The 14,132-nt window shown below is 35.0% G+C and overlaps 1 long non-coding RNA gene across 1 annotated transcript; it reads left to right on the top strand.

Moving 5' to 3' along the window:
• The first annotated feature begins 11,212 nt into the window (after positions 1–11,212).
• Positions 11,213–13,721, top strand: LOC143624847 (uncharacterized). Its single transcript, XR_013152184.1, has 4 exons — positions 11,213–11,482; positions 11,555–11,766; positions 11,849–11,980; positions 12,997–13,721. It is a non-coding gene; the product is annotated as an uncharacterized LOC143624847 (long non-coding RNA).
• The last annotated feature ends 411 nt before the right edge of the window (positions 13,722–14,132 follow it).

The raw sequence follows: 14,132 nt of genomic DNA, 5'->3' as shown, positions 1-14,132 counted from the left end.
AATACCACAAAGAGTTGAATAAAGGATTATTTGGGCGGTTATTTTATTCTGGTGGTCTCGATTCGTCTATGTATAACAAGGCATACTTGTGTCCACAATACAAGTATTTACTTCATGTTCTCATTCATTGCCTTGGAGGACGAAAGGTTGGGTTTGATGAATGTCGCACCATGCTACAATCAGCATTTGTTGCGCTAGTATTGAATAAGCGTTACAATTTCTCGAAAATGAACTTTGTTCATCTTACGGAAAACTGTATTCCTAGGAAACGACGTGTTAAGTTTTTTATATATCCACGTTTCATCCAACTGTTTGTTTAAGACGCAATCTGGGATTTGGTGATCGATCCAAATGATGTGAACGATAAGTTTATTTTGGACAACATGAAGGCTGACACCATGCGAAGGATGAAACAGTACCGTCAAGATCCTCCTCCTAGATTCAAACGATTGATTCGGAACTTTTGAAATATAATTATAATAATAATAATAATAATAATAATAATAATAATAATAAAAGAAGAGATGGTTTGCATATCTGATTTGGGATGTATCGGTAGGCCCAACTAGCGTTGATAGCCCTCTTTAGCAAATTTTATATATCTAATAATTTGAAAAATGGTGAAACCGAATTCGATACTTAGGGAGGATTACCATAATCTAAAAACTTTGAGATGGTAAGATATAGATGCACTCAAACCAGCACACCACCACATGTCCATCTTTTTACGAGCTTAGAAATAGATATATACTTTAGGGTGATATTAAAAAAAAAAGAAAAAAAAAGAAGGAAAAAAAAGTATGTGTTGAAAGTGTACTCTAAAAAGTTGTTCCAAAAAGCAAATGATTGTAAGAAAGTTATGTATTGTAAAATGCCAAAGAAGCATTCTTTAAAGTTAGTTAAAGACGCCAAAGATGCACATACTAGACGGGACTTAGAATTTACGTGTTACCAAGGGGATTGTGACTCTGAGGATACACTTTTGGGGCTCGAAGGTTCTTCGTCAATAAATATGAAATTAGGGATTTATAGGAAAATGTCCAATAATATTTAGGAATAGCTCGTACGACCTCCATAGGACCATTCATCCATCAAATTTCACCGAGTGCATCTAATTAGTACCATCAACGAGTCCTTAGCTTATGGTGATTTGTCGAACCAGTCTGCTTCGACTCTAGTTCTTCAAGCTCTCTTGGTATGAGATGGGGTAGGTGTAGCCTTGATTTTTTGACTTAAAACGCTTAATGCAATTGGGGGCTTGATTGGTTAGTGGCTAGGTTTAAGTGGACAACAATACCGGCAATCGCGGTTAATATGTCGAGCTATTTCTATTGTTTTGATAATATTAAATAATTTGGGAGTTTTTTGTTTTCACCTGGTTATGATCCTGTGTAGATTTCTTTTTTAGGGACGAAAAAGTCTTAAGTATGGGGATGTTTGATGTGTTGTAAAACACACTTATTTTCCGCACCATTTATCATTGTTTTAGTCGCTTTTATATACAATATTTAATGTTTCTTAACTTGTTTTAGTATGGTATTACATAGTTATATATTTTTCATAGGTTGCGGGTTTTAAAGAGAAAAGAACCGGGTTTATGGAAGACGAAAAGGGCCTTTGTGATCAAATTTTGAAGAAACAAGTTAAAACCCGGCCTGAGCCCATTTGTGTGAAGCCTTACATGAGTATAATATATCACACAAAAAATTTAAAAACCCTAAGCCTTGAACCTCTAATAGTAGCGTACGGCAGCACTAGGAAATCACAAAGAAAATAATAACCTAACTCCTTACTTCCGGTCGGAGGGAGTTAAGAAATCCAATAAATCAAAAAGTAACAAACAAACGTTTGTTTTGGTCAAAGTTTGGAGGCTGAGCAACAAGTGGGAAACAACATAAAAAATTTATATAATCTCCCGTTTGTTATATTCCAATCGGCAGTAAAGGCAAAGAAAAAAAGAAGAATTATTTTCAAGTGTTCTGAGATCAAGTGAAGAAGAAAGAAGCCAAGGGGAGTCGGGACAGCAACCGTAGGAAACATTATTTTTCTTCAAAGTGGTTTGCATTACTTATTTTACAAGTTCATCTCTATATTTCTTGATATGATGATTATGACTTTTGAATCTGTTAAGTTTTCTTTGGTCATGATTATTGGCTAAATCTTTTGCACTACCTAGGTTGAGATGAATATTGATGTTGTTTGATGTTTTATTTGGTTTTAATTAATTACATGACATATTACTATTGAAAAACTTTATTTAATTTAATCTTTTATGTGTTAAACTATTGTTTTTATATAATTATTGCTTGTGATTCCGCGTATGACTTTGATTGATTGATTGTGTGTCGTTCGGTTAGGGTTCTACGTTTAGGTGATAGACTTGGTGTTTTTGATCTGTTTGTGGTTAGCGCGACCATAGGAATCTTGAGTGTGATTAATTATTAAAATTCAATAGGTTCACCTTCCTTACGACCGGGAGGTAATAGGGAGTCGGTTTTTTTCGCATCTTTATCCATAGAAGTGTTAGTACCAATTTTAAGCGGGTTTTGTGTCATTGAGTCCGAGAGGAGATGCGTCATTTGGGTACCTTAGTAATCTTTATCCCGGTGCATTTATTCAGTCTTCTTAGATTTGTGAGGGTTAGTTGGTTAGACCGAGAGGTAATCTAGCTAACTTTAATAAGTCTTAGTTAATTATTTTAAGATCCCGGTGTCGTTTGATTAGTTAATTCCGTTAGCCGTTGAACTGTCAATAGGATTCTTGCCTAGGTAGTCATTTCTCCACATATGTTAAAACCTCGTTAAGTCCCGTTAAGTTTTCTCGTTAGTTTCGTTAAGTTAAGTAAGTTAGATAAATTATTTAAAATAGAAATCAAAATAAAATCAATTAGATATTATTAAGTAGGACTTGGATTATGGTTTATAATCTGAGCCGTTCTCACGTGTCTTCGAGTTCGATATCCGGACTTTCCTTTTCTTTGTTATACGCGACCGGTACACTTGCCATTTGTATGAACTTGGAGAGGTTGCTTGGTTTTTAAAGCTTAGTTGCGATTCGTGTTTTATTTATATATATATATATATTTTCGCGCATCATGCTTAATTATTTATTTTATGCTTGGTGGTTGGTATCTCATCCTCATCTATCCCCATCTAGTATGATCATACATTTACCCAAGTACTTTGATTTCGTATCAATAAGAACGGGTCCACATCTATTTTGTTTATACATTTTCATGAGAATTGTAACACTCATCATTTACATATGAATTGTGATTTATATATATATATATAACTAAAACTTATGTATGCTCACCAACTTTCATGTTGACAAACTCTATTTTCATACATGTTACATGTACAAGCAGTTGATATTATTCAAGATTAAAGACAATAGTTTGACATTAGGATATCTATTCATATTACACAAAAAACGATTTATTTGATTTAATTATTGTAATTTGTGTACTTGATTTATTGTTAATGAAATTAAATAATAATTTCCACATTAATTAGTGTCTTTTGAGATACTGTCCAATCAATACGTTACGCCCCGGCATGTTCCTCCGCCTTTGGTCGGGGTGTGACAGATTGGAATCAAAGCAGAAGGCTATAAGATAGGTGGTTAGATATAACGGCCTAGTAGCATGCTTAGGGTCCCAATGCGTGATATGCCTTTACGTTTTTGCACCCTGAATTATATTTATTGATTGCAGTAGCTTAAATGCTATTTAATGATTTAATACTATTCTTGTACACAAAATCACACACTTAATCCGAGGCTATGCCTCACTCTCAGAATTGTTTTCAAAACTTTAGGATGATTTAAAAAACAATGGAAAATTCCTTAAGAAATCCCGCCTTTTTCACTCCCCTCACCTTGAGGATGATTCGTGGGACGGATATGTAGTAAACTGTAAGAGTGACACACTTGTTTACCGAACACTTGACACCAAGGCTTGCGAGCCTAAGGAATTGCAATGCACATAAATCTCAATCAATCGTGAGACCCGGTTGCCTTCCTAGAGTGTTTAGTAAAGGTGTGGAACTTATTAAGCCAAAACATATCACGCCAAACGAAACCAAATCTACTACCCTCATTGTATCAAACGTGGTCATGTGACGATCACACTCTTAAATCAATGATGAGATTTTTGTTTAATTTTTTTTTTATTTTGTTAAGAATGAATATTTTCTCAAATTATCAATTTCATCAATACTCTAAGTTAAGGTTATTTAAAATTTTATTTTGTATTCTAAGTTAAGCTTAATAAAATTTTATCTTGTATTCTCATGAATTTTCACAAAACTCAAAATTTCACATAGTTATACAATTTTTCTTTTTTCCAAAACATAATAAATTTTCACGTGTCGTCATTGTAGCATGTCTTCTTCCCGCCTTATTAACCGTAACCGTCGCACCGGAAACTCGGGCCGTAGCATGTCATCCCGCATCGCTAAGGGAATCGTGGAAGCCCTCCCAACAATCATCTCTCAACTCCAATATGTGAATGCTCCTACATCATCCACAAATCCGAACCCAATTGCTTGCTCCATCAAACAATTCAAGAGTGCCAAACCACCCGAATACTTCGGTATCAACGGTGCTACTATTCTCCTCCAATGGTTCGAAGAAATGGAGAGCGTGTTCCTCCACTGTGTATGTCCCGAGGACAAGAAAACCACTTACGCCTCTAGCGTACTCAAAAAGAATGCCCTCAATTGGTGGAATGGTGAAAAGCGCACGCTTGGCACTGAGGTTGACATAGCCTTGCCATGGGATGACCTCAAGAAACTCATGCTCAAGAAGTTTTGCCCAAAGCATGAGCTTCGGAAGCTGGAAGAGGAATTTTGGAATTTGAAACAAGAAAGTGTTAATGACACCATCTACAACGATCCTTTCCATGAACTGAGCCTTCTCATCCCCCACACGGTCACTCCCCTTGAACGTTCAATCGACAAGTACATCTCGGGTTTACCTATGCAAATCCGAGATTCCGTCCTATGTCATGACCCTCAAACCACCCTCCATGATGCCATCACCTTAGCTGGTAGCCTCACTGAGAACCACGTTGAGGCCAGGACCTTGACGTGGAAGAGTTCTAAGAAACCCAATGATAAACCCACACATGAGTCCACTAAGGAATCTAAACCCGAGTTTTCTAAGCCCGAATCCTTCAAGCACAACAACAACAACTCTCCCCATTACTGCAACAATAAAAGAAAGTCCAATTCCCAAAACTATGTATTGGCCCAATCGCAAGCCCAACCCACCAAGAAGTCGTACACGAGACCCCACCCATTCTGTGATACGTGTAAATTTCACCATTCACCTAACCTCAAGTGTCGACAATGCACCCATTACGATCGATTTGGTCACCTCTTTACCACATGCTGTGAACGCAACCAACTCATGATGCAACCATCTACCTCACCTTTTACCCAACCCCAAACTTTACCTTATGCTCAACCATTTACTCAAGCACCCTCAACTATTAGGGCTTGTTACAATTGTGGAGACCCTAGCCATTATCGCAATGCATGCCAAAGACTCACAAACACGAACCAAATTCAATCCTACCCAACCCAAACCACTCAATATCAAGCTTACCAAGCCCAACTAAATCAACTTCAACCAATCCAAGCTCAACCCATCCAAGCAATTCAACCCCAACCCACTCAACCAATTCAAGTCAACCGAATCCCAATCAACCAACCTCAAGTTAACCAAGCTACTAAAGGTGCTCAAGGACATGCGTGTTACATCAACGGTTCCCAAGTCTAAGCCTAACCATTTATGAAGACATGCTACACAAAAGACGTTTTTTTTATTTAGTTCTTTTCATCTAAATCTAATGTATTAACTTCATTAAATCTCTAGTTTTGTTATGAATGAGAATTATGGTTATTTATAATGGTATTCAATCTCTCAATTGTTCCTGTTATGTCGTTTAGTGCATTATTTATTGTTACACAATTTATTATCATTAAGTGGTCTATGACCGATTATTTACCAGGACTATGTGCATGGTGATGTGCATAGTTATCTAATAGTACCGTATTTATATCATAAACTACCTATGACCGATTTCCTAAAAACGTTTTGGAAATTGGGACTATGAACATGTCTCGTACATAGTTATCAAATATGAATCACATGTACAAATTTTATTTCAATATTTTAATACATGACTACCCAAACCCTCCAAGCTCACCACAATCTCACAGTACTCTTATCTCATCTCATCGATTTTATAATCTTGGTTTCAAACCTTATCTATTATTATATTCATAAGTCATGTGATTCATTTGTTGTGTGAACCTATTTATTATTGCGTGAATTTTATCGTCATCTCAAGTATTTTCTCTACATCGTATGTGTAAGTTACTTATATAATTTCAAAATTTTCCTCTATCTATTTATTTCATTTTGTTGTTATTACTCTCGATGGTTATCTTCAACAATTTCGTCTTTTTTAGGATTATTTTACTATTTAATTATGTTCATCAATTTTCATTCAATTTTTAGTTCATTGCTCTTGATCAAATGATATCGATTTAAAAATTTTCTGTTACCTTGTTTTCAAACCCGCACAACAGGACGAACCATGTGTATCATGCGACGATCTAAATAATTATAAGTGTACGCATAATTATCATAATCCTGCATGGAACGCATAGTGACTACGGTTGTGTGTCATAACTCAGAACCGAGGGTGATTTTGGGTAACGATAAAAATGTCGATGTGATAAAGGTATGGTGGATACGCCGCCAGTACATCCTATATATAATTGTCCTTATCGTATTTTCCATTTGTAGCGTTATTCGGGTCATTCGAAGGTCTGCGTTATAGTTATAAAAAAACTCTTTTCTTTCTTAGACTCTTACTTTATTTCTTTATGTTATGGTTTTCTATAATTCCGGGACAAATTTTCAAAAAGTTGTGAATATTGTAACATTCGTCAATTTTCGAACCCGAAAACCCGACTCGTTTAATTTTTTTATTTATTTGATTATAGTTATAAGATTGTACAAAACCAACCCTTAGCCAACTTTGATTAACTTTTGCACCCACCACCATAGAACACGGACCAAATAGCAATTAATATTCAACTTTCATTCCCTCCTCTTCTCCCTCTCCCAACGGCAACTATCCCCCCCCCCCCACACACCATTTCTTGGACCTTAATCTACGGACTAATTGACGTAATTGATCATACCATATCATTCCATGCCAAAATCCGATCCTTCCGACACCCTAATCATGGGAATTACCAATCAATTGATAGCTGACTCGCTAATAACCAAACCGCGGCCAAAAGTGTCCCTATACCACTATAAATACGTCACCATTTTTCAATTAAAGCTGTACACACATCCCTCTCTACCTCACGACCTAAACCCCTAAGTCAATTAACCCATACATTGTTGTTAAGATTGTTTTCGCATTCAAGCTTTGATCCGTAACCCTAAACGGTCGTTATCACTCAATTCATCATCAATCACGGTAATTAAACATTGCTTTTTTACGTTCGTTTTTATGCGAATAACAGAAACCCCAACTCAATTTAACCAAACTATGAACGAATTGGACGATTTTAAATTCTAGGGTTCATAGTGGGAAGGAACTTGAATTAGTTAGTGTATAAAATAATTGATCTCAAACTATAGATGAGTTAGACACCTGCCCCAGTGGCAGGTGCATGATGGTTAAGCACATGAACCGGCCTGGGGGCGCGGGTTCAAGTCCTCCCAGGCCTAGTTTTGGGTTTTTTTTTAAAAAAAAAAAATTCTTTTTATATTCTTACTAGTATTGTCATTCTTTCGGATTTAAAACGTTAATTAAATGTTGATTTTAGAAATCGAACCTCCGGATTAATGTCTTCTTGTCTTTGAACCTTTTTATAAATCTCATATGTATATGTATTTGTGTGTGTGTGTGTGTATACACACACATATATATAAGACAATAACTCCTTTTGCTTAATAAACCGAACCATGTTCTTTATTCAAAATAGATTCAACTTTCTCATATTATACTTCATTAATGTTTTAATAATAATATTTAACGAATCGAATCGTATTAAAGGTTCCGGTTAATTTTTTTTAGTATACATAAACATTTATAATATTTAATCTACTTGTTTAAATATCTAACAAAAACAATAATAATAATAATAATAATAATAATAATAAGATTGAAACCCTAAATGACTACAAATCCATTTTAAGCCGATTAATAACCGTTGTGTCATGTTTTATTAACTTATACTCTCTAGTTACTTATAGCATTTACAAATTCATTGATAGTTAAATTAACTAATAATATTTTAAATTAAAATTTTACTTAAACCCTATTCATCGTAAGCCTTATAATTATTTCGTTATAAATAATTTATATTATCGTTAACAATTAGGAATTTCAGTCGACGTATTCCAAGGGTCCTTCTTAACTTCTTATCGCCATCTCATCTTCGATAATCCACACGCACTACAAAAAAATTGGCCTAAGGCAACCATTATTTCACAAAAAAAAAAGCAGCATTAGGTGAAGTTGCATTAGATCTAGTGCCACCTTTTTGTTAGATAACACAACTGTTTCTTTTAAATGCAACACTTTTAAAGGGTTGCATTTAAAAGAAACAGTTGCATTATCTAACAAAAAGGTTGCATTAGGTCTAATGCAACTTCAGCTGATGCAGCTTTTTTTGTGAAATAAAGGTTGCCTTAGACCAATTTTTTTTTTAGTGACGTTAAATTGAGTTTAAATATTCCCCATTTTCGTCTTTTAAATTTTGGGGGTGGCATGTATACTCTATTTAAATTACTCATTTTTATTTCCACATCTATTCAAAACACAATTCAATATATGTTTATGTGTGATTATTGCATGCTTCATGATAATGCTTTATGTGCTTAATCGTTTATTTTATGCTTAGTGGTTGGTATCTCATCCTCATCTATCCTCGTCTAGTATGATCATACATTTAACCAAGTACTTTGATTTCGTATCAATAAGAACGGGTCCACATCTATTTAGTTGATACATTTTCATGAGAATTGTAATACTCATCATTTACATATGAATTGTGATTTATCTATATATATATATATAACTAAAACTTATGTATTCTCACCAAAATTCGTGTTGACGGACTCTATTTTCATACATGTTACAGGTACAAGTAGTTGATATTATTCAAGATTGAAGAAAATAGTTTGACATTTGGATATCTATTCATATTACACAAAAGAACGATTTATTTGATTTAATTATTGTAATTTGTGTACTTGATTTATTGTTAATGAGATTAAATAATGATTTCCACATTAATTAGTGTCTTTTGAGATACTGTCCAATTAATACGTTACGCCCCGGCATGTTCCGCCGCCTTTGGTCGGGGTGTGGCATTTAGGGTGCTTAACAAGTGGTTGACTGTTTATCTATTGTAAAGTTCATATTTGTGATATTATTCCGTGTTTACCTGCTGCCATAGATTATCTCAGGTTGCATGTTCCCCATGTGGTTGATTATTGCATGAAGTAGTTTCGTGCAGGCTTTAATTGCATGTTTCAGTTAATATTTTGTGTGTTGATCGATTGTGGTAGGCATACCATTAGGGTTTGTGTTTCTTGGATCATTGAAGCTAGTAGGTTCACCACCTTTGAGTTGGACCAAAACCTTAGGTTTCGGCTTATCTTTCTAGTTTAGTCGGTTTGGTTATTCGTTGCGAGACCACATGCGTTTTTCCAGCTGTTGACTAGGTTAAGTTTGTAAGTTGAGTTGTTTTGTCCTTAGTATTGAATTACCCATTTTCTCTTAGGTTTGTAATAGCTCGAGCCTTGGTGAGATCTATAACTAAGACATGGACCAAATGATGAGTTATTATGGTACGTAGATTAACAACCACGAATTAAAAGTTGTCTATATGTCGTTAGGTTTTCTGGTAAAATTGACCGTTGGGACCCAGTTGCCTTGACTTCACCTATGTTCTTTAGAACCCTGGTTTCAACCACATGTTAGCACTCGTGTCATCTTATTGATGTTAATTCATCCTACCTAGGTGGTTCGTTTTCTTATTATCATTAGTTCTGTTAAGTTTCATCGTTAGTTAAGTTAAATTAGTTATGTTAGTTTTAATTAAATAAGATAAAGAAATATATATTATTTAGGCACGACTTAGGTTAGGGTTTAGTATTTGAGTCACCTCACGTGTCTTTGTGTTCGACATCCGGACTTCCATTAGACTCTGCTGCTACGCGACCGGTACACTTGCCGTTTGTGTGAAGCGTAGTTAGGAATGTTTGGTTTTATAAATTTAAGACTTAGTGTTGAATTGCGATAATTAGTTATTAATATTTATATATAGCTTTTCGCTCATCAGTGTGTAAGTTAGATGTATGTCAGTAAGTACATGTTTGTTAGTATAGGTTCCTTACATGGATAATAGTTACTGTTCCTTAAATGGATATTATATAACTAAGTATATGTTCCTCGTGTGGATAATAAACGTTGTTCCTTCTAAGGATAATATATAGGGTTCCTTGTATGGATAATAAATATTGTTCATTCTATAGATAATACACGTTCCTTCTATGGATAATATATAGTGTTCCTTCTATGGATAATATATAGTGTTCCTTCTATGGATAATACACATTGTTCCTTCTATAGATAATATATAGTGTTCCTTATATAGACAATAGGAAATGTTTTTTTAATGGATATTATGTAACATTCCTCTTATGGATATTTATAAAAGTTGTTTAAGTGCAAAGAATAAAGCTAGAACCCACTCAACGTATAGCTGACTTTTAGTATGCATGCAGGTATTGTAGATGACGTAGCTAGCTTGAGGAGCGTACGAGGCTATCCATATTGAACATTAACTATAATGACGTTGCTATGTAAAAAATTTTAATTTCCGCTATACCAATTGTATGTGCATCTGCTGTAACGAAATCAGTTTATGAGTAAATCCAACGCTAAAATAGGGTTCCCGGGTTCGGGATCTTACATTTTGTTTATATATATTTAAGATACTTGTACAATGCTTAGTTACGCATTATGTTGGAAGATTTAGACATTAATAAACATTGAAACCTGAGTGGAGGGATATATATATATATATATATATATATATATATATATATAAGACGCTCTAAATTAAATGCCCCATTCACGGCTCCGGCTGCTGCTCTCCCACCGAAGGTTCAGAATCCGGAGAGTTCAATGCAACAATCTAGCGCCTTCAATACAATCATTAAAACCATCTGTTACAATCATTCAATACATAATCATCAATTGACGGTTTAACATGCCCTTTTAAACCTCCCAGTTTCGTATCGTCATATTGGTTCGTCCATTAACATGTCGTTGAATGCTTTCACTGGCTTCATGAAGCACCACTTGACGATTGCACTTCTGACTTCTGTATTATAAATTTGGTTCCTGATTACCTTCAGCAGTTATCTATGGCAGGTAAATCCGTCAATTTCTTACCATTTTTTTTTTTGTTCATTTTGTGAAGTAGTCGTTCAATTAAGTTGTTAGGGTTCGGCCAAGGGCACAATCATTGTTCTTTAGCTTACTTCCACCCTCTCATAAACTATTAGCATTGAATTGGTTTTTTCCTTATTTTCATTGGTTAATTGCATTTTTAGGGCTAATTGGTTTTGGTTTTTAGTTCATTAATCGTGTTTTTGTTTGTTATATGTCAGGTGTTTAAACTGAGGTCCTTAATCCGCTGGTAGCTGGATGTAACAGTGAGCCAAATTTTCAACTTTTTAATACATGATAAAATTACGTGCCATATTAAGTCTAATTGATCATGAACTGATTGTTCAGAAGCGAACTGTTTTTCAAGGGTTTATGGTGAATGGTAGCACAAATGCACAACTGGGCCAAAAAGAAATTTAGCTAAAAGGGAAACCTTCAAATATGTCAAAAGAGTCAAGTTTGGAACTTTCTACCAAGCAGGTATGGTCTATGCTTAGTGTTAACTTTGATTTACTTTATGACAAGTTGTTAGTTATGATGATAAACTTAATAAAACTATACCAAATCATTTTTAAGTAAGTTTGTTTGTTTGATTCGTTTGTGTGGTTCTGCATATGATCTTCAAGATTTTCTGGCTGAATTTATTGAATATGGATTTGATACATACTCTGTGACCATTGATTTGTGGGTTTTGAAACGGGTCAGATAACAAGTCAAACCGGGTTAGGGTAAAAACAAGTAACCTTTTAGACATTTAGTATAGTATGGGTTTGGTTGGGCGGGGACCCTGTATATCCTTTAATTTATCGTTTTTGAAACGGTTAACTAGACGGGTCTGATGATAAACCAAAATGGGTTCGGGAGTTTGGGTCAATATGTTTAGGCTGTGCTAGGACCTTGTATATACATTGATTTGTCTTTTTTGAAATGGGTTTAACTACACAGGACAGATAACAAGTCAAAATGAAACTCACAAAAAAAAATAATAATTAAACTTAAGTAACCAAACCTTGAAAAAAACGGCGGTTTGGTTATCTGTTTCGAAAAAACTGCCGTTTATGGATTTTTCGGTGTGGTTTCGGTTTCACATGTAGTTCAAACCGAACCATGTTTATGGATTTTTATTTTTAATTTTGAATGTTACGTAATTTAAAAGAAAATTTTAATAAATAGTATTTGCTTATTGTTTTGGCCCAGATTCATAATAATCAATTAATTATTTTGAGCCATTTTTTCTTTTTAGCCTAAAAAAATTATAAGCCCAAATAGTAAAACTGAATCCAAACCGGAAAAAATGAACCGGTTTTCAGAAACTCAAATATCGGAAATTCGGTTTGAACCCACACCGAAACCGAACAGTTTCAAAACCCAAAATCTGAAAATTTGGTTTTTGTTGTAGTTTGAACCCAATACTGATCCGTGCACTGTGATGTTTAAAAGTCTGATTTTATTATTGGTTTTGAGAAGTGATTATGGTTGTACTTTGAATCATGCAGATGAGAGTGTGATAGCTTTAGCAAACAATTGCTTACATCTTCGGTCTCTCCGTTTATACTACTGTCAAAACATCACGGATCGGACAATGTATGCGTTGGCTCACAGCCGAGTGAAAAACAAACATGAAGTATTATGGGGATCTGTTAAAACCAGGTACGAGGAAGGCCTCATGAACCTTAAAATCAACCAATGCACGGTTCGAACACCACCCGCTGTTCAAGCTCTCTGCGACTCGTTTCCTGCACTTCATACGCGCTCCGGTAGGTATTCTCTTGTTATGAGTGGCTGCTTGAACTTGACCTCGGTCAGCTGCCCGTGTGCTTTTCAATCGCATCAAAACCTCGCACATGTGTGTATAGATGGTTTACTTGAAGGATTGTGGATGTTGGGACTTTTGAATGTGGCAGACTCTTTTATACAGTTTTATGAATAATATAACTTTGCCCCTTCATACCCCTTCCCTTTCTATTATTCCATGTGACCCAGAGTCAGAATAACATATTTTGTGTGCTTATATTTTGGAACTTAGGGTGAGGTTAACTTAGGTGATGTTGTTTTTTGAATAACATATTTACGCTTTGGCCCGCGGATGTCCAAAACTCACTAACCTCAACATCAGTCATTGCCCAGCTTTTACTGACTCTGCTCTCGAGTTTCTTACTACTTACTGTCGAAACTTGGAGATCTTGAACCTTCGTTGGTGCTTTAGAGCCGCAACCAATAAGTCCCTCAAGGTAGTAGTATAATAATATTACAAAGGTGCATTCGGAATATTATTATTTGACTATTTTTCGGTTGTGGTGGTGGTTACAGGCTATTGGATCCAACGGCCAACAACACGAGTCGATAAATCTCGGTTGGTGTAAGGAAGCCGGTAGTGCTGGTGTCATGAGTTTAGCTTACGGGTGCACTAATCTCTGCGCCATTGACTTGAGTTATTGTGTCTCTATAACAGGTTTTTATTGTATAAATAATATACAATGGACGTCATACATGATTTCAAAAAAAATATGTATTCTTAATGTTGTTTAAGCCCAACTACTAAACTCATTTAATGCCTAAATTTTTTGATGATTCTTAGAGACGGATTTGACTTGATTCTCGATTAAAGCAAACTTTAAACCAAATTTCAGAA

This window comes from Bidens hawaiensis, unplaced genomic scaffold (genome assembly GCF_021521415.1).
Source record: "Bidens hawaiensis isolate Kalapana, Puna unplaced genomic scaffold, B.hawaiensis_p1.1 tig00003983_1, whole genome shotgun sequence".
Taxonomy (NCBI): domain Eukaryota; kingdom Viridiplantae; phylum Streptophyta; class Magnoliopsida; order Asterales; family Asteraceae; genus Bidens; species Bidens hawaiensis.
Note: the sequence above shows the minus strand (reverse complement) of the source record. Positions and strands in the feature narration are given on the sequence as shown.